The sequence below is a fragment of the Salmo trutta genome, chromosome 1 (genome assembly GCF_901001165.1).
Source record: "Salmo trutta chromosome 1, fSalTru1.1, whole genome shotgun sequence".
NCBI classification, from domain to species: domain Eukaryota; kingdom Metazoa; phylum Chordata; class Actinopteri; order Salmoniformes; family Salmonidae; genus Salmo; species Salmo trutta.
The window spans coordinates 14152603-14176332 of NC_042957.1; the positions used below are offsets into that span (position 1 = coordinate 14152603).

General features: G+C 43.3%; 1 protein-coding gene across 3 annotated transcripts in view; it reads left to right on the plus strand.

Annotated features, from left to right (window-relative positions):
• The first annotated feature begins 372 nt into the window (after positions 1-372).
• LOC115166241 (protein FAM49A) overlaps positions 373-23730 on the plus strand; it is a 41352-nt gene continuing 17994 nt past the window's right edge. For 2 of the 3 annotated variants that reach the window (XM_029720100.1, XM_029720187.1), the window contains exon 1: positions 373-515. The gene's annotated coding sequence lies outside the window, so the exon portion shown is untranslated. The remainder of the gene's footprint in view (positions 516-23730) is intronic. The other variant, XM_029720315.1, reaches the window with a different exon arrangement.

A 23730-nucleotide genomic window follows, 5' to 3' on the forward strand; every position in this document is an offset into this window, starting at 1 on the left:
TCGAATTTCCCCAGAGCTGTCTGAATCCATGGAAATGTGGTGTCTTCTTAAAACGTATATAATACTGCTACATTTTAAATATAATTCGTATAGGTCAACATCTTGCCATTTTATGAGTACCTTAATCACATATACAGCTAGGCAATATAGATACATGAAAAATCAAGATTTTAACAAAATTAAAAATGAATTTCAACCTCTTGCACTCCAGTATCACGTAATTATTTTTAAACAATTTTCCCGATTCATTTCAGCAGTAGAGTGAAACACGCCCACAATACTGTTTCAACGTCACTATTGGCCAAAGAGGAAGCTAATTTGTTTTATTGGTCGATATTGTACGGGTCCTATATACTAACCAATGACATTTGTGTATGGAAGACAGGATTTTTACTGCGTTGGAGGGAGGGGTACACTTGTTGTTGTACCATTGGAAGTTGGTGGTGAATGTGGCGCTATCGGTGTGCAAAGACGTCGGATCTCCCATTCAAAAGTAGTATTCGAAGAAATCACTGGTAAGTGTAAGTGACCGGTCAACTTTTAAAACCCGGTTTGTGGCTAATAAAGAAACTATAGTGGCTGAAAATGGTAGCCAACGTTAGCGACGTAGAATCATTCACCGCCAAGCGAGTTCACATGGATTGAATAAGCCGCAGGTAGTGATTTTGCTAACTTAGCTAGCCTACTCGTGTTAGCCCAAATCTGATTTCATGCATGGTGTGTTAGCTAGTTAGTTAGCTACCTTAGTCCATTAACTAACACTTGCCAAACTACAATTTCAATGTATCAAATAATAATCATAAAACTTCCAAATACGGAGTTATTTTCGGCAATGAAATGGTTCTGGTCATGAGCCTGACATGAGTGCCGCTAACTCATTCATCGATAACTGAACCTGCTGTAACGCCCCGAAAGCTCTGCAAGCGTTATAATGTCAAAATACTTTCGTTGATCACCAAATATGGTGTTTCGCTGAGCAACTATCATAATTTACTCCCGTTATGGCCGGTATATACTTCCAAAAAAGGTCTAAATACAAATGTACAACCAACCAACACCGGGGGATACTAAGCTAACGTACGGAATTAAGTTGGTCATACCATGTCTCATTTGGCTATTTGATGTGGAATTTTAGGATCCCTTTAGGTATCCCCAAAAGTCTTTGATAAAATATTGAATTTGGCCCTTACTACTATAACCCATAGAAAAGCATCGAAAAACAAATTCATAGATGGCAAATAATACTAAATCACAAGGAATAATATATTGAAGAGTCCAATATCTAGATGTAAGAAAGCTCAGTGTATATATATATATATATATATATTTTACCCATTAAACTTATATTGTTGTTGGCACAACTTCTATTATACTTCAATTCATTTGTATGGGTTACCTTCAGATGAGTCCCGTGACACCCAATTTCATAGTGGTTCATAAGTTTGTAGGCCAAACCGTTCATACGCTACAGACATTATGAAGGAAAAGTATTGGTGCAGGTACAGCCAACTAAGCGCATAAATAATATTGTGATATATTTTGAGGCCTCTATTAATGTTTGCCTGTTCAAACTAGGCTTGGGTGATATACTGTACATCGGGGTATTTAGACATATCAACGGTATGATTTCCTCTCTTTATAGGGGTTGTGGGCACCACGCCTTGTGGGGGTGCATGCTACTCCACTGCTTATAAGTTAATTTATTTGGCACATCTGTAGTTATGTCCAGCTCAGGCCTCAAGCTTTTAATTTTGTTAGTGAACAAGATCAAGCTTCTTGTCTCTGCTGTAACCAATCAATCCCTGCCTGGATCAAGATCCATGCTGCCTAAATTGTTTTGTGCATTAAAAAAAATTATCTAATAAATAATAGTGCCTCTCGTGTGTACTTCCAGTAATACCGTATACTCCGGTATGGTACAGAAATGGTATGAAAATCTGGATACTGCCCAACCCTAGTTCACACGTATCTGCCCTCATTGCCTAGAAGGGTCCCACCTGTTCTTGCCTCCTCCTGCCTGCCTTGTTAGAGGGGTTATTTCCATTGTTAGTTGGGTCACTTGACTATCTTGTCAGTTTTATAGACACTTTGCCGTGGGTGAAGCTAACAACTGAGAGAGGTTTTCGAAAGCTAAAGTGCAACTAGTGAGTGAGCCAGACAACTAGCTAGCTATTGTGCTAACTAGTAGTTAGCGAGATAATTTGCTAATTGATATAGGTGCTAGCTAATGTTATTTAGCTGGCTGCTTAATCCGACCCTTGCATGTTCATAAACTCAGCAAAAAAAGAAACGTCCTCACGGTCAACTGCGTTTTATTTTTGTCAAACTTAGCATTTGTAAATGTTTGTATGAACATAAGATTCAACAACTGAGACATAAACTGAACAAGTTCCACAGACATGTGACTAACAGAAATTGAATAATGTGTCCCTGAACAAAAGGGGGGGGTCAAAATAAAAAAAATAAGTCCATATCAGCTGTATTAAGTGCATTAATCTCCTCCTCATGGACTGCAACAGATTTGCCAGTTCTTTCTGTGAGATGTTATCCCACACTTCCACCAAGGCACCTGCATGTTCCCGGACATTTCTGGGGAGAATGGCCCTAGCCTTCAACCTCCAATCCAACAGGTCCCAGACGTGCTCAATGGGATTGAGATCCGGGCTCTTCGCTGGCCATGGTAGAACACTGACATTCCTGTTTTGCAAGAAATCACTCACAGATCGAGCAGTATGGCTCATGGTATTGTCATGTCAGGATGAGCCTGCAGGAAGGGTACCACATGAGGGAGAAGGATGTCTTCCCTGTAACGCACAGCGTTGAGATTGCCTGCTGACGCTGTGACACACCACCCCAGACCATGACGGACCCTCCCCCTCCAAATCGATCCCGCTCCAGAGTACATGCCTCGGTGTAACGCTCCATCCTCCGACGATAAACGCGACTCCAACCATCACCCCTGGTGAGACAAGACCGCGACTCAAAACTGGTGATGTTCAGATGTGCCGATCCTGTGCAGGTGTTACACGTTGTCTGCCACTGCAGGGACGATCAGCTGTCCGTCCTGTCTCCCTGTAGCGCTGTCTTAGGCGTCTCACCGGGCATTGCACTAACCCTTATTCATGACTTAAATTCCATTGCTTTCAAAAAGTTTTATTTTCACATACACCAGATAGGTGCAGTGAAATGTGTTGTTTTACAGGGTCAGGCATACATAGTACAATGTCCCTGGAGCAAATTGGGATAAAATGCCTTGCTCAAGGGCACATCGACAGATTTGTCAGCTAGGGTATTCGAACCAGCGACCTTTCGGTTACTGGCCCAACGCTCTAACCACTGGGTTACCTGCCACCCTATACATTACATTTACGGATAGCCAAGGGCACACTCCAACACTCAGACATCTTTACAAAAAGCATTTGTTTTTAGTGAGTCCACCAGATCAGAAGTACTAGGGATGACCAGGGATAATCTCCTGACAAGTGTGTGAATTGGACCATTTTACTGTCCTGCTAAGCATTCAAAATGTAATGAGTACTTTTGGGTGTCGAAGAAAATGTATGGAGTAAAATGTACATTATTTTCTTGAGGAATTTGTGGAGTAAAATTTGTCAGAAATATAAATAGTGAAGTACAAATGGGAACATAACTAGCTGACTGGACCACCTGAAAACTTGGCATTTTTGTGTTGTGCCCAGACCAGCCTGAGATATTCCGTCATCGCCTGATCCATTACTGTCCCTGATCCATTACTGTCCCTGATCCATTACTGTCCCTGATCCATTACTGTCCCTGATCCATTACTGTCCCTGATCCATTACTGTCCCTGATCCATTACTGTCCCTGATCCATTACTGTCCCTGATCCATTACTGTCCCTGATCCATTGTGAAACGATCCCTGTTGTTAGATATACGTGGACAGCTCAGCTGAGAGCGGGGCATTTTGACTTCTGCCTGTGTGCTTTGTTAAAGTTGGAACGCAAGGCATCTTGTTGCAGCATTTCTTCAGTCAGTGCGATCACTGTTATAGCAGATGGGTTTTGTGAATATGGACCATTTGTATCTGGAAACGACTGAACTGAGTAGGCTGAGCAATGCATGATATTGTTTCCTGTAGAGGGGTTGCTGAACCATGACTAATCAATTACTGTGAGAACATTGTTAAACATTCCATAGACGCCATATATTATGCTGAGTAATGTTTGACCTTATTAACATGTAGCTTTAGGCTTTACGGACCGAGTGCAAAAGACAATTTGAAGTAAACTATTGTCTCATCACAAACAATATCGGCATAGTTTTCCCGCCCAAAATTCTCCCCTTGCTGCTCCAGCTGGCAGAGAAGGGACTGGGGTGGGGTGTGTAAAGTCTTAGCTAATCCACAAACATCCTCCGCTCAGTTTTGTACTACATCTGACTAGGGCTGAGCGATATATCAATAATTATCGATGTAATTACTTCCCTCAATATTGATATAAAAACGTTTAGATTCATTTTCGATAATGTCGATATAAAATAATTAGGTACCGCAGTCCATTTCACCTCTGTGACGCAGCAGGAACGTGCGGAGAAGTGACAATATGCACGTGGAGAGGTATACACCCACTAAAAACCACTTAGCACCTCGAGTGATGGAGTAGCCACTTAAGCACGAAAAATGAGTGATGTAGGTGAAAACGGTGGTAGTGATAGCAGCTTCCAGTGAAGAAATTATTGATAAAAAGGGTTAAACTGTTTCAGTAATTTGGAAGTGGTTTGGCATTTTGAAGTCCGACAAAGAGCAGAGCAATGTTCGGTGCAAATTGTGCCGTAAACAGGTGGCTACGAAGTCTGGTAATACGACAAACCTTTTTCAACATCTGAAGCAAAATCACTCTTTGGAACATGCAGGAAGTTTGAGATTGGCTGGTGCTTGAGGGGCGTTTATCAATACCAATCTAGGGATGTTTCCCCGACGCAGTCAACACTGACAGCGTTTATGCCCTACAAGCAAACATCGAAAAGACAGACATCACAAATGCTATTATGCATTGCATTGCTAAGGACATGCTACCAATTAGCACAGTTGAAAAGGAAGGTTTCAAGAGGCTTATCAATTTAATTGACCGCAGGTACGTGCTCCCTGGCCACAAACATGGAACAATTTTCCTTCAAGTATAAATTTATGTGTAGCTCACATAATAATAAAAAGTAACCTTTATTTAACTAGGCAAGTCAATTAAGAACATCTTCTTATTTACAATGACGGCCTATCGGGGAACAGTGGGTTAACTGCCTTGTTCAGGGGCAGAACGACAAATCTTTTACCTTCGATCTAGCAACCTTTCGGTTCCCTGCCCAACTCTCTAACCACGATTTGTTCAGACATTCTTGAGTTTGAAGCAGATATGCACCTTTTTAAACATTATTTGATTCATATCGGGATAATTATCGTTATTGAATGAAAAAAATATTTATCGTGATAATTTATTTGCCATATCGCCCAGCCCTACAGCTGACTGTGACTGAAAAACAGGATGCGTTTGCTTGCCACTTCCATAACCAGTGAGAGGGTTGCTGTTTGTTAATTCACCTTATAGCAGAGGCTCAAAAACACAATCAGCAGTAGCAAAAGCATACCTTACACATTGTCTGATTTTGATATTTTAGCACAAAAGTGCTTTATGCGTTTTAGCTGCCCTAAAGCTTTGCCAGAATTATTGTATGATTTGTTGGTTCTTTTAGTCTTTATCGTGTTGCGTTTTATTAAAACCCATTCTTTATAAAGAGCTTTTTTACAGAGAGAGAGCCTACATTTGGCTTTGGTAGTCATTCATTCAAGTCTAAATCGAGCTTTGCGTCACAAGCTTCTTTGGGGCATAAAATTCATTATTCCACAGGATTTCCTCCAGTAGCCTAAATAATATTTTATTTTGGTAATAGGCCTAACTAACAAAGTAGCCTAATTCCTCTGAGCTTTAGTCAAGACATATGCCGAAGGGTTGCAATCCCAGTTGTGCTGTTTCGATGATCAGATCTTTCAACGCCTAGAGAAGTTTTTAACATGACCATCTCAGTAACACATTAACACACCATTCAAGAAAGCGTACAGTATTATATAGAGCCATTATTGCATGGAACTCCGTTCCATCTCATATTGCTCAAATAAACCGCAAACCTGGTTTCAAAAAACAGTTAAAGCAACACCTCACGGCACAACGCCTCTCCCTATTTCACCTAGATAGTGTGTGTGTGTAGGCTACGTGTGCCTAAAAAAAAAAAAAAAAAAATGTTCTGTCCTTGAGCTGTTCTTGTCTATTAATGTTTTGTGTGGACCCCAGGAAGAGTAGCTGCTGCAGCTAATGGGGATCCTCATGAAATACCAAATAAGGCCCTACCCTATGATATATTGGTCTAGCAAACTTATCATATAGCCTAGCGACTGTTGTCTGCTTTAGCCTAAAGCGTGACTTCCATAAGGACGGGCTAGCAACCTCACCGCATTTTAAACCCTCTCAGATGTCCTCTACAGATGATCAGGCAGTTTGCCATGGTGCAGCAACATGCTGAATCAGCTAAAGGGCCACCTGGAATCGCTTCAGACAGCAGCAGCAGAACAGACCAGAGCCTCATTGTTCAGACTGGGATGAGCAGCTTGGGTTACCCTCTGGATAGGCCTAGATAGGTTGACTGAACACTTGAATCTGTGAACCAGCCTTTAGGTTACCTCAGAACCAATATACACTGCTCAAAAAAATAAAGGGAACACTTAAACAACACATCCTAGATCTGAATGAAAGAAATAATCTTATTAAATACTTTTTTCTTTACATAGTTGAATGTGCTGACAACAAAATCACACAAAAATAATCAATGGAAATCCAATTTATCAACCCATGGAGGTCTGGATTTGGAGTCACACTCAAAATTAAAGTGGAAAACCACACTACAGGCTGATCCAACTTTGATGTAATGTCCTTAAAACAAGTCAAAATGAGGCTCAGTAGTGTGTGTGGCCTCCACGTGCCTGTATGACCTCCCTACAATGCCTGGGCATGCTCCTGATGAGGTGGCGGATGGTCTCCTGAGGGATCTCCTCCCAGACCTGGACTAAAGCATCCGCCAACTGCTGGACAGTCTGTGGTGCAACGTGGCGTTGGTGGATGGAGCGAGACATGATGTCCCAGATGTGCTCAATTGGATTCAGGTCTGGGGAACGGGTGGGCCAGTCCATAGCATCAATGCCTTCCTCTTGCAGGAACTGCTGACACACTCCAGCCACATGAGGTCTAGCATTGTCTTGCATTAGGAGGAACCCAGGGCCAACCGCACCAGCATATGGTCTCACAAGGGGTCTGAGGATCTCATCTCGGTACCTAATGGCAGTCAGGCTACCTCTGGCGAGCACATGGAGGGCTGTGCGGCCCCCCAAAGAAATGCCACCCCACACCATGACTGACCCACCGCCAAACCGGTCATGCTGGAGGATGTTGCAGGCAGCAGACTGTTCTCCACGGCGTCTCCAGACTCTTGTCACGTCTGTCACGTGCTCAGTGTGAACCTGCTTTCATCTGTGAAGAGCACAGGGCGCCAGTGGCGAATTTGCCAATCTTGGTGTTCTCTGGCAAATGCCAAACGTCCTGCAAGGTGTTGGGCTGTAAGCACAACCCCCACCTGTGGACGTCGGGCCCTCATACCACCCTCATGGAGTCTGTTTCTGACCGTTTGAGCAGACACATGCACATTTGTGGCCTGCTGGAGGTCATTTTGCAGGGCTCTGGCAGTGCTCCTCCTGCTCCTCCTTGCACAAAGGCGGAGGTAGCGGTCCTGCTGCTGGGTTGTTGCCCTCCTACGGCCTCCTCCACGTCTCCTGATGTACTGGCCTGTCTCCTGGTAGCGCCTCCATGCTCTGGACACTACGCTGACAGACACAGCAAACCTTCTTGCCACAGCTCGCATTGATGTGCCATCCTGGATGAGCTGCACTACCTGAGCCACTTGTGTGGGTTGTAGATTCCGTCTCATGCTACCACTAGAGTGAAAGCACCGCCAGCATTCAAAAGTGACCAAAACATCAGCCAGGAAGCATAGGAACTGAGAAGTGGTCTGTGGTCTCCACCTGCAGAACCACTCCTTTATTGGGGGTGTCTTGCTTATTGCCTATAATTTACACCTGTTGTCTATTCCATTTGCACAACAGCATGTGAAATGTATTGTCAATCAGTGTTGCTTCCTAAGTGTTCAGTTTGATTTCACAGAAGTGTGATTGACTTGGAGTTACATTGTGTTGTTTAAGTGTTCCCTTTATTTTTTTGAGCAGTGTATATAGATCTGTATAGCTCTATGGCTACCTTGTTCGTAGACAACTAAACCCCATATCTACCATTTACGATGGAGTTGAGTGGCGACAAAATTGTTTTATTTCAGCACCCAAAGAATAGCCCACAATTACACAGACCAATGCTGAAATCAGTAGACCAATGTCATGTGTAATTACGGGCTGTTCTTTGGATGCTGAAAACAGTTGTTTTTGATAACTTCATTTTGTTACGTCGGTGCTCCTGTCCGCCCACTCTAGTCGCCGCTCAACTCCATCGTAAGTTGTGGAGTTGAATTTAATCATCCACATTGTTCAATGTCAAACTGTGACATTAGGTGATGAATCCTGGGAAGTGTCCCTAAAGCATCAAACTGTTACATTAGGTAATGAATCCTGGGAAGTGTCCCTAAAGCATCAAACTGTTACATTAGGTAATGAATCCTGGGAAGTGTCCCTAAAGCATGTCAAACTGTTACATTAGGTGATGAATCCTGGGAAGTGTCCCTAAAGCATGTCAAACTGTGACATTAGGTGATGAATCCTGGGAAGTGTCCCTAAAGCATGTCAAACTGTTACATTAGGTGATGAATCCTGGGAAGTGTCCCTAAAGCATGTCAAACTGTGACATTAGGTGATGAATCCTGGGAAGTGTCCCTAAAGCATGTCAAACTGTGACATTAGGTGATGAATCCTGGGAAGTGTCCCTAAAGCATGTCAAACTGTTACATTAGGTGATGAATCCTGGGAAGTGTCCCTAAAGCATGTCAAACTGTGACATTAGGTGATGAATCCTGGGAAGTGTCCCTAAAGCATGTCAAACTGTGACATTAGGTGATTAATGCTGGGAAGTGTCCCTAAAGCAGTCGACTAGCCTTAGCCTACATGCTATAGTAGCCATTTTTCAGATTTTTATTTGTTTTCAATATTGGCATTCCAAGATTTTATTTTTCCACTTAACTCATTTCCTGTCTGGGAGAGAAATTATTTGTGTATGACCTGTACTGCTGCTATGTAAATCATCATCTGGCAGTTCCTGTTGCACCCAACCTTTCTGTCTGGGAAACAAGTGTTTTGAACTGAACTGCCCCGGTTCTATGGCGGCTCTCTGTTAGCGCACACACTTCCTGCTCCGGTTTTATTTTTCTTCTTCATATCCGGAGAGTAGAAGACTGTAAGGCTTTGTGTTGAAATCTAAGAGGGAGGTTCCAGTGTGTTGTGTGGAAGGAAGTGGTCCTAGAAATGTGGAGAAATGGACAAACATTTGGCCTACTGCTCACAATAGTAGCCTATTTTAAAATAAAATGACACATTCTGCAATGAAGTTGAAGCCAGAGCTGAGGCATGAATCATGATGTTGGGAAAAAGTAGGCCTATACTGAACTCATATCAATTTGCACATCTGTGGTTGAAAACGCCTCTAAACAGTCTTTGTCATAAGTCTATTTATAGAGCCTATTTCTCTGTAAGCCTCAATGTTTTCAAATGCCAGTTTCCTTATCCTAGTCATAGACCTAGGCTTGACTTCCAATCCATCTCACCTGCCGTATACACAGGAACTGTTCGGTCGTTAGTCCCTAGTGTTTTTAAATGATGACATGTCAATGATGACCCAAAACCCTGGTTTATTCAGGCATGTCAGTTAGCCCTGCACTCTGCCAAATAATGTCAAACAGTTTACTCATTAGCGTTCGTATGATTTTAATAGACGGGTCAGTGATATAGCCTAGACGTAATCCTGGACAGTTAGCTCGCTACCGCCTGTTCCTCTGGCTGCCTGCATGGCTGCCTGCATGGCTGCCTGCATGGCTGCCTGCATGGCTGCCTGCATGGCTGCCTGCATGGCTGCCTGCATGGCTGCCTGCATGGCTGCCTGCATGGCTGCCTGCATGGCTGCCTGCATGGCTGCCTGTCTGAGCTCCGCAGCGTGCTCATTGATTTCAGCAGCTGCTGGAATAGGAGGGAGATTTCTGCTTTATTTTTTTGGTCCATGGGAACCGTCTGTGAAAGCACTGGGGATATTATTTGGGCAGGAAAGAAGCGCAGTCACGCTTCTGAGTATTATCGCTTTAGTAACAGAGTGGAGCCAAAAAAGACCAGGAATCAGGAGCAGCATTCAGGAATTCATCTAGTGAGCGAGCGTGTGCGCTTTGACAGTAGTGAGAAAGAGGTCCTGAAACTAACTACAGCGTTAAGAAGAAATCGTAACATGACCACAGAGATCCTAATTCTAGGAACATGACACTCATTAAGCGTTATTGTTTGACTCTCTTCCTCTTTTGCAGATATCTTGTGTTTTGATTTGACTCCTCCTTCATACTTTTTCCATGACTTCTATTATAAACTGGGTGATTCGAAGCCCTGAGTGTTGCTTGGCTGACAGCCGTGGTATATCAGACCGTATACCATGGGTATGACGACAACATGTACTTTTACTCTTTGTTGGTAACCAGTTTATAATAGTAATAAGGCACCACGGGGATTTGTAATGTATGGCCAATATACCACGGCTAAAGGCTGTGTCCTAGCACTCCGCGTTGCGTTGTGCCAAGGTATATCAGACTGTATACCCGGTATACGGTCTGTAAACACTATTTTGGTGCAAAATGGTGCCGACAGAAATGGTCGCCTCGCTTCCAGTCCTTAGGAACAATTTTATTTGTATTATTTCTAACATTGTTACCCCAGGAAATCTTAAGTCTTATTACATACAGCCTGGAAGAACTAATGGATATAAGAGCGACGTCAACTTACCAACATTATGACCAGGAATACGACTTTCCTGAAGCGGATCCTCTGGACCACCACCCAGGACATGGATCTAATCCCAGAAGCCAATCCTAAACAACGGCGCTGCAGACGGAGCCACCACCTCAAGCTGAACCTCGGCAAGACGGAGCTGCTCTTCCTCCCGGGGAAGGACTGCCCATTCCATGATCTCGCCATCACGGTTGACAACTCCATTGTGTCCTCTCCCAGAGTGCTAAGAGCCTTGGCGTGACCCTGGACAACACCCTGTCGTTTTCCGCTAACATCAAGGCGGTGACCCGATACTGTAGGCTCATGCTCTACAACATCCGCAGAGTACGACCCTGCCTTACACGGGAAGCGGCGCAGGTCCACTTGTCATCTCCCGTCTGGATTACTGCAACTCGCTGTTGGCGGGGCTCCCTGCCTGTGCCATTAAACCCCTACAACTCATCCAGAACGCCGCAGCCCGTCTGGTGTTCAACCTTCCCAAGTTCTCTCACGTCACCCCGCTCCTCCGCACACTCCACTGGCTTCCAGTTGAAGCTCGCACCTGCTACAAGACCATGGTGCTTGCCTACGGAGCTGTGAGGGGAAGGGCACCTCCGTACCTTCAGGCTCTGATCAGTCCCTACACCCAAAGAAGGGCACTGCGTTCATCCACCTCTGGCCTGCTTGCCTCCCTATCTCTGCGGAAGCACAGTTCCCTCTCAGCCCAGTCAAAGCTGTTCGCTGCTCTGGCACCCCAATGGTGGAACAAGCTCCCTCACGACGCCAGGACAGCGGAGTCAATCACCACCTTCCGGAGACACCTGAAACCCCACCTCTTTAAGGAATACCTGGGATAGGACAAAGTAATCCTTCTAACCCCCCCCCAAAAAAAATATATAGATGTACTATTGTAAAGTGGTTGTTCCACTGGATATCATAAGGTGAATGCACCAATTTGTAAGTCGCTCTGGATAAGAGCGTCTGCTAAATGACGTAAATGTAAATGGAGCGGCCTCCTGGTCAGGCTCTGTAGACGTGCACATTGCCCACCGCTCCCGAGTATACTATTCGCCCATGTCCAGTCTCTTGACAACAAGGTAGATGAAATTCAAGCAAAGGTTGCCTTCCAGAGAGACATCAGAGGTTGTAACATTCCTGTAATTGAACCCATAAATGCTGATGCTCCAGATACTCAACTAGTCTAAAGGACAGTTTTATTTCTTCTTTAATGAGCACAGTTTTCAGCTGTGCTAACATAATTGCAAAAGGGTTTTCTAGTGGTCAATTAGCTTTTTAAAATGATAAACTTGGATTAGCTAACACAATGCACCATTGGAACACAAGTAATGGTTGCTGATAATGGGCCTCTGTACGACTATGTAGATATTCCATGAAAAATCAGCTGTTTCCAGCTACAATAGTCATTTACAACATTAACAATGTCTACACTGTATTTCTGTTCAATTTGATATTTTAATGGACCTAAAATGTACTTTTCTTTAAAAAACAAGGACCTTTCTAAGTGACCCCAAACCTTTGAATGGTAGTGTTAATAACTGTGTTACTGAGAACAACCTGCTGGCCAGCAGCCGCAGTGCAAAAACGAGGAATTCGGACCATGTTGAGGAGGAAGTAACGAGGTGAGGAGGCATAGATATGTTTGACAGCCTGATATGGACCACAGCCAAAACGGCAGGTCCGTTACCTCTCCTCCATAACCATGTCTCTGAACCATAAATAGACAGGCAGGAGTCGGGACCTGTGACATCAGACCTAGGCTATATCTCATTTAGACAACACCCTGTGAGGATCATTCATTGTCCCCTCAGACCATACTGTACGAGTAATATACAGTGATGCGAAGTGGTTTCAATCGCTGTCGCTGCTGCTTACATTTTAGTCATTTAGCAGATGCTCTTATCCAGAGTGACTTACTGTTTCGTACTGCTAAAACCAGATAGGTACAGTACTTTATTCATCCCTGATGGGAAATGTTATATCACAAATCGGATTGGTCTGATTATTACATGGGCCACATTATCTACTGGGAGTAGATCACCATGTTAAATCACCATGTTATGGCTTCACATCTAATCGAAAGCTTACAACGAATAGGCCTAGCATTTCTGTGCTTATGTTGGGCCTAGCTAGCATAGCATAGCATAGCCAAAGTAGCCCCCACACAAGAAGATGCCTAATAGTGTAGAAGCCTCTCCCCCCTCACACACATACTTAGACATGGTTCCTTTGTATCGCAGTGCGTTTGACATTCAAACACCACCAGAACAGAGGTGCTATTGAGGTCGATGTTGGAGGAATTCTACGCCTGGAGTCCCACGCGGTAATAAACTGGTTGTAAGGGTGGGTACGGCTGGGCAGTGCACTGCTCTCTGTCCTATCTGGCTCTGAATACCACAGCAACCCTCAGTCTCTCTGTCACTGGCTGGGCTGACTAAAGAACTCTTTACTTCTTGTCCCTCCCCACACAGGCGTGCTTTCATTTTAAGGCTGGCACCATTTTGGTAAACAAAGTTCTTCAAAAAATAGTGGGGCGATGTCTAAAATTAAAATGTTCCTTTGGTGCCAGTTAGGATTTGTTTCAAACTAATGGGTGATTCACAATCTACACTGAGTATACTAATATTGAGTTGCACCCCCCCATTTGCCCTCAGAACAGCCACAATTTGTTGGTGTGGGCTCTACAAGGTGTCAAGGGATGCTGGCCCATGTTGACTCCAATGGTTCAAGTTGTCATGGATTTAACACGATACATTTTTAAGGGATCATAGCTTTCACCTGGATTCATCTGGTCAGTCTGTCATGGAAAGAGCAGGTCTTCTTAATGTTTTGTACACTGTGTTCTCACAATCACAATTAAAGGTCAAATACAGTGCATTTCAAACAACAGTCAGCAGTCTCTCAACCAGAAGCCCACGTGCCAATGAATAGCCAACTAATCTTTTATATTTAGCCACCTTGGATCTTTTTGCTAGATAACACGGTAGAACAGTTGAGTTATGAACACACCCTTCTCTCTCCCAACTGTTTAAACAGCATGCTAGCCTGTCCACTTTGTTTAGATGTTGAAATCAAATGGCCTACCTTATTTCTCAGAATGAGAACAAGTTGCCGATTCCTTATATAATTGTTTTATCCTTATTGCACATTTTATAAAACGCAGACTAGACAGCTAAACTCAGCACACAAAAAAGACGTCCACTCACTGTCAACTGCGTTTATTTTCAGCAAACTTAACATGTGTAAATATTTGTATGAACATAACAAGATTCAACAACTGAGAGACAAACTGAACAAGTTCCACAGACATGTGACTAACAGAAATGGAATAATGTGTCCCTGAACAAAGGGGGGGGGGGGGTCAAGTAACAGTATCTGGTGTGGCCACCAGCTGCATTAAGTACTGCAGTGCATCTCCTCTTTGACTGCAACAGATTTGCCAGTTCTTGCTGTGAGATGTTACCCCACTTTTCCGCCAAGGCACCTGCAAGTTCCTGGACATTTCTGGGGGGAATGGCCCTAGTCCTCACCCTCCGATCCAACAGGTCTCAGACGTGCTCAATGGGTTTAAGATCCGGGCTCTTCGCTGGCCATGGCAGAACACTGACATTCCTGTCTTGCAGGAAATCACGCACAGAACGTGCAGTATGGCTGTTGGCATTGTCATGCTGGAGGGTCATGTCAGGATGAGCCTGCAGGAAGGGTACCACATGAGGGAGGATGTCTTCCCTGTAACGCACAGCGTTGAGATTGCCTGCAATGACAACAAGCTCAGTCCGATGATGCTGTTACACACCGCCCCAGACCATGACGGACCCTCCACCTCCAAATCAATCCCGCTCCAGAGTACAGGCCTCGGCGTAACGCTCATTCCTTCAACGATAAATGCGAATCCGACCATCACCACTGGTGAGACAAAACCGCGACTCATCAGTGAAGAGCACTTTTTTGCCAGTCCTGTCTGGTCCAGCGACGGTGGGTTTGTGCCCATAGGTGACGTTGTTGCCGGTGATGTCTGGTGAGGACCTGCCTTACAACAGGCCTACAAGCCCTCAGTCCAGTCTCTCAGCCTATTGCAGACAGTCTGAGCACTGATGGAGGGATTGTGCGTTCCTGGTGTAACTCGGGCAGTTGTTGTTACACGTGGTCTGCCACTGCGAGGATGATCAGCTGTCCGTCCTGTAGGGCTGTCTTAGGTGTCTCACAGTACGGACATTGCAATTTATTTCCCTGGCCACGTCTGCAGTCCTCATGCCTCTTTGCAGCATGACTAAGGCATGTTCATGCAGATGAGCAGGGACCCTGGGCATCTTTCTTTTGGTGTTTTTCAGAGTCAGTAGAAAGGCCTCTTTAGTGTCCTAAGTTTTTTTCATAACTGTGACCTTAATTGCCTACCTTCTGTAAGCTGTGTCTTAACGACCATTCCACAGGTGAAGCATTGGAAACAGTGTTTAAACCTTTTACAATGAAGATCTGTCAAGTTATTTTGATGATTTTTTATGAATTATCTTTGAAAGACATGGTCCTGAAAAAGTGTTTCTAGTATAAGTCTTTGGCAAAAAATGCTGCTAGCGGTAGCGTAATGCCCCTGAGCATTCATTTTCCAGAATCGATGTTCATTGATAACCTTTCTGTATTTAATTTTCAATACATTTCTAGAGATTTCTAAACATGTTTTCACTTTGTCATTATGGGGTTGTGTGTAGGTGGGTGAAGAAAAAGATAGATATCTATCTCTCATCCATTTTGAATTCAGGCTGTAACACAAAATGTGTGAGTACTTTCTGAAGGCGCTGTATATGGCAATGTTCTACTTATAAGGCTTATGACTTATGTCCAGTAAAAGGTGATGAGACCACTGTTTTTAAAGGTTACCGTAATAGAGGATGACTAGGATAGGCATTGTCGCACAGAACCCGAAACACACTTGCCTTGCTACAGAATCAGATCCACAGTCTACATACAGTACTCTACTACTGTTGTACTACAGTGAGTAGTATTTGTTGCTGTCCTCACGTAACATTGACTTCTGAGGTTAGACATGTAAACCACGGCCAAATGTTAGGCCTACGTAGTTGCTATAAAAAGTCTGATTCAGAAGGACTGTTATGGTTCTTCTGTCATTATGAAGCTGAAACTCCATGAAATTTCACCCTGATTGGGGGGTTTGGCTTGAGGGTGGTTTACTTTTTGGGTTCTTAGAATGGGCCAAATGTGGAATTTAACTTACTGGGGATTCGGGGCATGAATTCCCCTCCAACAAAGATCTACTCACTGTATGTGATGGTTGTCCAAAGACAAGATGTTTGAATATGGTCTGAATAGTTATAGTTGCTCTTGCCAGGCCTTCTACGACACTCTTCCTAACAGAAGTTATTTTTAATTAGTGTTGATTTTATGTGCTCTTCCTTGGCCTTATAACAGGTTTTGTAGCCTTGGTTTGAAAAACGGAAAAACACTTGATTTTGTTGTTGGTGTGTGTCTTGCTAGATGCTACTTCCATTTCTTCAGTAGTTGGGGAATATACAGCGTTTCATAACAGCAATTGAATACAGCCAAGGGAGATTACTGACCAAGTTATGTCATCTGAGTACTGCTCTCCTGACCGCCACTTCCTCTTTCATCCACAAAATATCTTCTCTCTCTGTAGGGTGTTCATCCATAACATGATTCATTCAATAAAGAAATGCATGAGTAAAACAATTAGTCCAAGCCCTATGTCTCTACCATTATTTAGTTTAAAAGTTAGACGATTTACTTAGAATTTAGAATTTAGCATGATTAGAGTGAACAGAATGTCATAACGGCCCTGGTCAAAAAGTGGTTGCTGTGCAATAGAGCAGTCGCTGCTCCGTCGGCAGAACACAACTTTGAACATCAACTGACAGTTAGCTAGTGGCTGCAAGTTTGTGTAATTTAACAGGCTTTTTCTAAATTAAATCTGCGGAATACAAATCAAAATTGTGTGTATATAGATCTCTCTCAAAGCTAACGGACTGAAATGTATTGTTGATTACCTGATTCCCTAATGACACACGGTTTATCCGCATGGTACAATTCAATGGCAATAGTTCAATCTTATATGTTCTATGTTTTGAGGTGCTTTTGAAAGAAAAAGTTGATTTGAAAACATTACTGACATTGTTGAATTAGTTTTTCATAATAGCAAGCTAGGACTGATGGTTTGGTTAGCTAAACTAGCAAGTCTGTTGGTTTGGTTACCAAGGCAACTACTGTTACTATCTAGTAAATTTTCCAGCTACATCAGTGGATGTTGAACACATTTCTACTGGCAAATGTGTTAAATTACAGCCATGATATTAAAGGGATAATCAGCTCGGCTCCATGCGTTCTCTGGAAAATAATGCATCTCTGTGGAAGGTCATTTCCTCCTCGCTAGCTCGTCGTGGAACACACCTTCCACCTTCCATTCATTCTTTTCCTAGAACTCATAGCCCCTTGTTGATTATCCCTTACATACAGTTGAAGTCAAGTTTACATACACCTTAGCCAAATACATTTAAACTCGGTTTTTCACAATTCCTGACATTTTAATCCTAGTAGAAATTCCCTGTCTTAGGTCAGTTAGGATCACCACTTTATTTTAAGAATGTGAAATGTCAGAATAATAGTAGAGTGATTTTATTTCAGCTTTTATTTCTTTCATCACATTTCCAGTGGGTCAGAAGTTTACATTCACTCAATTAGTATTTGGTAGCATTGCCTTTAAATTGTTTAACTTGGGTCAAATGTTTCGGGTAGCCTTCCACAAGCTGATTTTTGGCCCATTCCTCCTGACAGAGCTGGTGTAACTGAGTCAGGTTTGTAGGCCTCCTTGCTCGCACACGCCTTTTCAGTTCTGCCCACAAATCTTCTATAGGCTTGAGGTCAGGGCTTTGTGATGGTCACTCCAATACCTTGACTGTGTTGTTCTAAAGCCATTTTTCCACAACTTTGGACATATGTTTGGGGTCATTGTCCATTTGGAAGACCCATTTGCAATCAAGCTTTAACTTCCTGACTGATGTCTTGAGATGTTGCTTCAATATATCCACATAATTTTCCTCCCTCATGATGCCATCTATTTTGTGAAGTGCACCAGTCCCCCCCTGCAGCAGAACACCCCCACAACATGATGCTGCCACCCCTGTGCTTCACGGTTGGGATGGTGTTCTTCGGCATGCAAGCATCCCCCGTTTTCCTCCAAACATAACAATGGTCATTATGGCCGAACAGTTCTATTTTTGTTTCATCAGACCAGAGGACATTTCTCCAAAAAGTACGATCTTTGTCCCCATGTGCAGTTGCAAACTGTGGTCTGGCTTTTTTTATAGCGGTTTTGGAGCAGTGGCTTCTTCCTTGCTAAGCGGCCTTTCAGGTTATGTCGATATAGGACTCGTTTTACTGTGGATATAGATACTTTTGTACCTGTTTCCTCCAGCATCTTCACAAGGTCCTTTGCTGTTGTTCTGGGATTGATTTGCACTTTTCACACCAAAGTACGTTCATCTCTAGGAGACAACACGTCTCCTTCTTGAGCGGTATGACTGGTGCGTAGTCCCATGGTGTTTATACTTGCGTACGATTGTTTGTACAGATGAACGTGGTACCTTCAGGCGTTTTGGAAATTGCTCCCAAGGATAAACCAGACTTGTGGATGTCTACAACTTTTTTTTTTAAGGTCTTGGCTGATTTCTTTTGATTATCCCATGATGTCAAGCAAAGAGGCACTGAGTTTGAAGGTAGGCCCTGAAACACATCCACAGGTACACCTCCAATTGACTCAAATGATGTCTTTTAAAGCCATTACTTTTTCTGGAATTGTCCACGCTGTTTATAGGCACAGTCAACTTGGTGTATGTTAACTTGTGACCCTCTTGAGTTGTGATACGGTAAAATAATCTGTATGTAAACAATTGTTGGAAAAATTACTTGTCATGCACAAAGTAGATGTCCTAACCGACTTGCCAAAACTATAGTTTGTTAACAAGAAATTTGTGGAGTGGTTGAAAAACGAGTTTTAATGACTCCAACCTAAGTGTATGTAAACTTCTGACTTCAGCTGTATCTACCCTCTGTAATAAAAATCTGTTCCAGTTTTCACTGTGAATTTCTGAGTCTTCCCCTTTTTTTAAATTGCCATAGAAACTGCCCCTCAATATTGATTGACCAGGGCTAGGGGAATAGAAAGCCACAGAATTGGAGATGAAAATGGCGAGGGTAGCAAGTTGATTTTGATTGGTCCAAAGCAGAGAGATGCAACCAAGAACTGTGCGGTCTAAACTATCAACCGTCACAAACTAACGTTCTTATTTAATCAACACTGTTAAGTGCAAGCATTTTAAGGCTGTAATATTGTAGAGAACAATTGAATGATAAATTGTATGTGATTCATAATGTCATTGGCTAAAGAACTAGGCTTAGACGTTCATTTAGTAGCTCCCTCTTGAAATGAATCGTATTTCACTACTGGTCCCTTGTGGCCCAGTCGGTAGAGCATGGCGTTTGCAACGCCAGGGTTGTGGGTTCAATTCCCACGGGGGACCAGTACGAAAATGTAAATACTCACTACTGTAAGTCCTGCTAAATTACTATAATGTTGAATGTAGATTCTAGAGCTGTAAGTGAATGCCCTACACGGTGTGCTTTAACTATAAGGCCTGCACTGTTTGGTAAACAAAGGGAGGTGAAGTCTAAAATTCTGTTTCCTTTGATGCCAATGCCATGACCCTTTAGCTTCTAGTCAGTTTTCATCAGATATCTCTCTCTCACGGACTACAGAACCACATGTGGGGGCTACAGTCAGTGAAGGTGTATGAGTTCAGCACCAGCCTTTCATTTAAGTGGAGTGTGAGTATCTGAGTGGCCTACAGAGGAGGCCCAGGCTATGTGGCGGTTGGTCAGTCAGAAGCAAGGCAACCATGGTGGGTAGGCAGGTTCCCCTCCCCAATCATGAATAAATACGATCTTTTTCTAATCTGGAAAACTCAATTGAATTGGAATTGACCTTAATCCCCAGCTTCCGAATGGCTCAGAATATGTTCTCTGTCAATGTGTCTGGTAAACCATTGGTCAAATAAAAAATGTTCCTGAAGAAAAATGGTGTCCTTTCACACTAAATGTAATCTACTGTTTCAGTGGACTGAGAGGAGACGGGCTAGACTTCCATGCTGTTTCAATGCAGTTTGGAGATTTGCTAGATGGCCTGGCTGAGAGCTGATCACGCGATGCTATGGCAGATGTCGTCTCGCTCTTTTACTACACCACAGGGGAAACACTTTGCCAGGAGCCGACGAGTGCCGTTGCCATAGCCCCCCCACACACACGCACACACACATCTAGGAATCCTGAGGTAGCATCACATGGGGCTTTCCTCCACTCTGAGAATCTCTCTTTCTCCTAATGGATTGGATTCCCAGGGCAAATCAGTTAGATCGTCATCAACAGACTGCCTGGCTGATATGCTATTCATTCAGGTCATTAGTATGGCCAATATTTAACGTGCATTTTCACATTTGCTATGACTATGGTAAAAAAGTCCTGCCATGTCAAGAAATCGTCGTCTTGACTCTGACAGAGCCTTTGAAGTACTTACTAGGCCTAGACGACACAGCCCCAGCCGTTCTCTCTAAGAGAATTGTCTGTCTCACACATTCACTCTAGATCCTCACTGAAAGTGACAGAGAAAGATGTTCCTCAATTGTCTTCTGCTTCTGGGATGACTGAAAGGAAGTTCCCCCTGGTCTGAATTAGAAGCAAGATAAGAGGGGTTCTGTCTGGCTGGCTTAACACCTACAGTAGAATCAGAATTGAGTAGAATATCTGACTGAATGTCCTGTTTCCATTTCAATGAGCAGTGTGGTCTTGGGTGTTTTCTTATGTAAACGTTGGATAGGAATCCATTGGTCTGTGAATGTCATCTCTCACAGAAGCGGGTGACTTGTCTTACACTATGGCACTGACTCTTTGATCTCTACAGAATTTCACAGCAGTCGTTGAAAATACTGTTAGCAGGAACCCTGGCCACAAGTGACAATTCACTTAACACCAATGAACCTTCCCTTTTTGTTAAGTCACTGTGGCAGTGAGGAAGCCCTGTGGGGTTCCACTACAGAAGTACCATCTGCATGTGCTTCCCCCACTGTCCAACAACCTGTGGTATCCATGGCAACAGTTTAGTGGCCAGCCAGTAGGAGGCTGCAGGCGGTTAGCAAGTGGTGTGTTCAGAAGGACTGAGGAGACTAGATGGATCACGTTGTCCCTAATTCCTGACAGGATAGGACACCTGAAAGTTAGAGGTCAAGGGGAACACCCATTCTTCACCATGACACTACCACAGCTCCATACTGACCGATCAATCAGCATCGCATTATCACCAGACTCTCACACACACACACACACACACACACACACTGGAAGTTTTTCTGCATGTTGACACTCCATCACATTTTTATCTAGATAGTAGCCTTTCTTGTCATGTAGCCTTAGCCTACACCCTGCATAGCACTAGTCTGTATGTCTAAGCAGTAAGCAGGCTTTTCCTGTAGTCGCCACTTCATCATGCTATGAGCAACACCAACCATATCACTGTTAAGGGACTGGCCATTATTCGGCCTCCATTGAATGACCAAAGCCTTTCAGACCCTCTGATGGAGAGACACTATCCTATCTCTTCTGGCGAGGTGCAACACTGGTGCTTGTGTTATTACTGTATTAGGGTCACTGGGCTGGAAAATTCCTCTCTGCTGGAAAAACATGTTTATTTTCTAGAACTCTGTATGCGTCCCAAATGTCTCCCTATTTAGTGCAGTACTTTTTCCCCCCAGGGCTCTATGGACCTGGTCAAATGTAGTGCACTTAAAAGGGAATAGGATGCCATTTGGGACGTTACCAGTGTCTCTTGCTGATTCCAGTACCTTCTGTGTCTGTCAGCGGAAACGAAGACTGAATCTCTCCATTATCATTCCAGAAAAAGTGAGAGGGAGAGGAAGAGAGGCTGTTTGGTCAGTGAAGTGTGTGTGTGTGCGGTGACTAGAGAAGACCACTCGTGTTAAACCATGGGGATCCTCGTGTGTGTCATGATACCAGGTTTAGTATCAAAATGATACCACTCAGGGACGTCACTAGAGATTCATGGGTAGGGGGTCTAAGCCTCTTTTAGGGGGGTTTGGGCATACTCCCCCAAAATGTCTCTTCATATTTTTTTAGAGTAACAATGAATGTCAAATCTATCAAAATAAGGTTATTTTTGGTCAAGGTTGGCTAAAAGTGTACCTGTCTCATAGTTTGTGTTAGACACTGATCTAATATGACTTACTTAAATTCTATCCAAATAAAGATATTAAAGTCCACTCTGTCCCCATCCATCTAACAAAAGGCACAAAAATGGCTGTACTATTGAGCCAAAATACTTTTTGGATGTTATTTTGAGAGAGAGAGATGTGAAGACATGCAGGTCATATTATACCATTAGCAAAAATCTTTATTTAAATTTCACCCTTTTGTTAATTGTTGCTCAAAATTAACCCAGTAATTCAGACACATGGAACATCTTAAACAGTATCATCCACAATGGGGCAAAACTAAATTCAACTAATGAGCTAAATAAAATGTTAACTGAAAGAATTAGGAATAAAATCTGATTTAAAAAAAAAAAAGTAAGATCCCAAACAAATATTACAGAACTGCTCCTCCTGCTTCTCTCTCTTGATGCCTATTTTGTGGGTGGACATCGGTGTACCTCCTATTTTTAAAGGTGGCAAAGCGGTCAATAACACTATTGTGGCTTAGTGGCCTAAGCACTTCACACTCAATGGACATGGCTGCAGGACTTGCAAGCCTTTTCTGACCCATTGTCTTATGCAACCAGGAGTGCGGCCGGCGCAGTTCACTAAAGGACCTTTCACAGGAGCAGCTGCTCACAGGATTGGTGAGGGCAACCTGAATGATTTCCTTCAAAGAAGGAAACACATCATCATCCAGGTTGTTATGCACAACAAACATCTTTTGGAGGACATCCAGCCTCTCTTTTCTGGTGAAGAAAGTTACTGGCCACAAACATCTTCTGTTTTAACATCAATACTGTAGTGCTTGGCAAACTCAGTTAAGCATGATGTTTCTAGGAAGTTTTTTGAGTTGTGGCTGCATGCCTGTATGCCTTGTAGATACAGGTCTGCTCAAGTTGAATCGCTGGTCAAGCTCACAAACCATCCTGTCCAAGCAGGGGAGCAACAACTTTGTTTTCATTGTTTGGGAACATGAAAATTCTGTTTCTAAACCCAAGGAGGTCTCCACCACAAAATCTCCCATTTTTCCTTTGTGCTTTCTTGCTGCATCTGCCTCTGGAATATTGTGAACTTCAGTGATTTGGTTCGGTCATAAAGTTCTGTGGCAAATGCATCTGTGCGTTTGCCTATCAGTGTGTCGCATACAGCTTGTTTGCCGAAACAAACTTCTGCCAGGTCTAAAGTCTCTTTCTGGAGGAACTTATGTAGTCCCTCAGTTATAGAAAGAAGGGACTGAAACATCAGTAGCAAATACACGGTGGAGAACTTATGAAGCTTTGCTCTCAGACCAACAGCCATGGGGAATCCAATGGCAGACAATCAAAAATAGCAGTTAGTGTCCAGGACTGCATTTATGGACCGTAACTGGCATGCCCAGAGTGTTTTGAGAG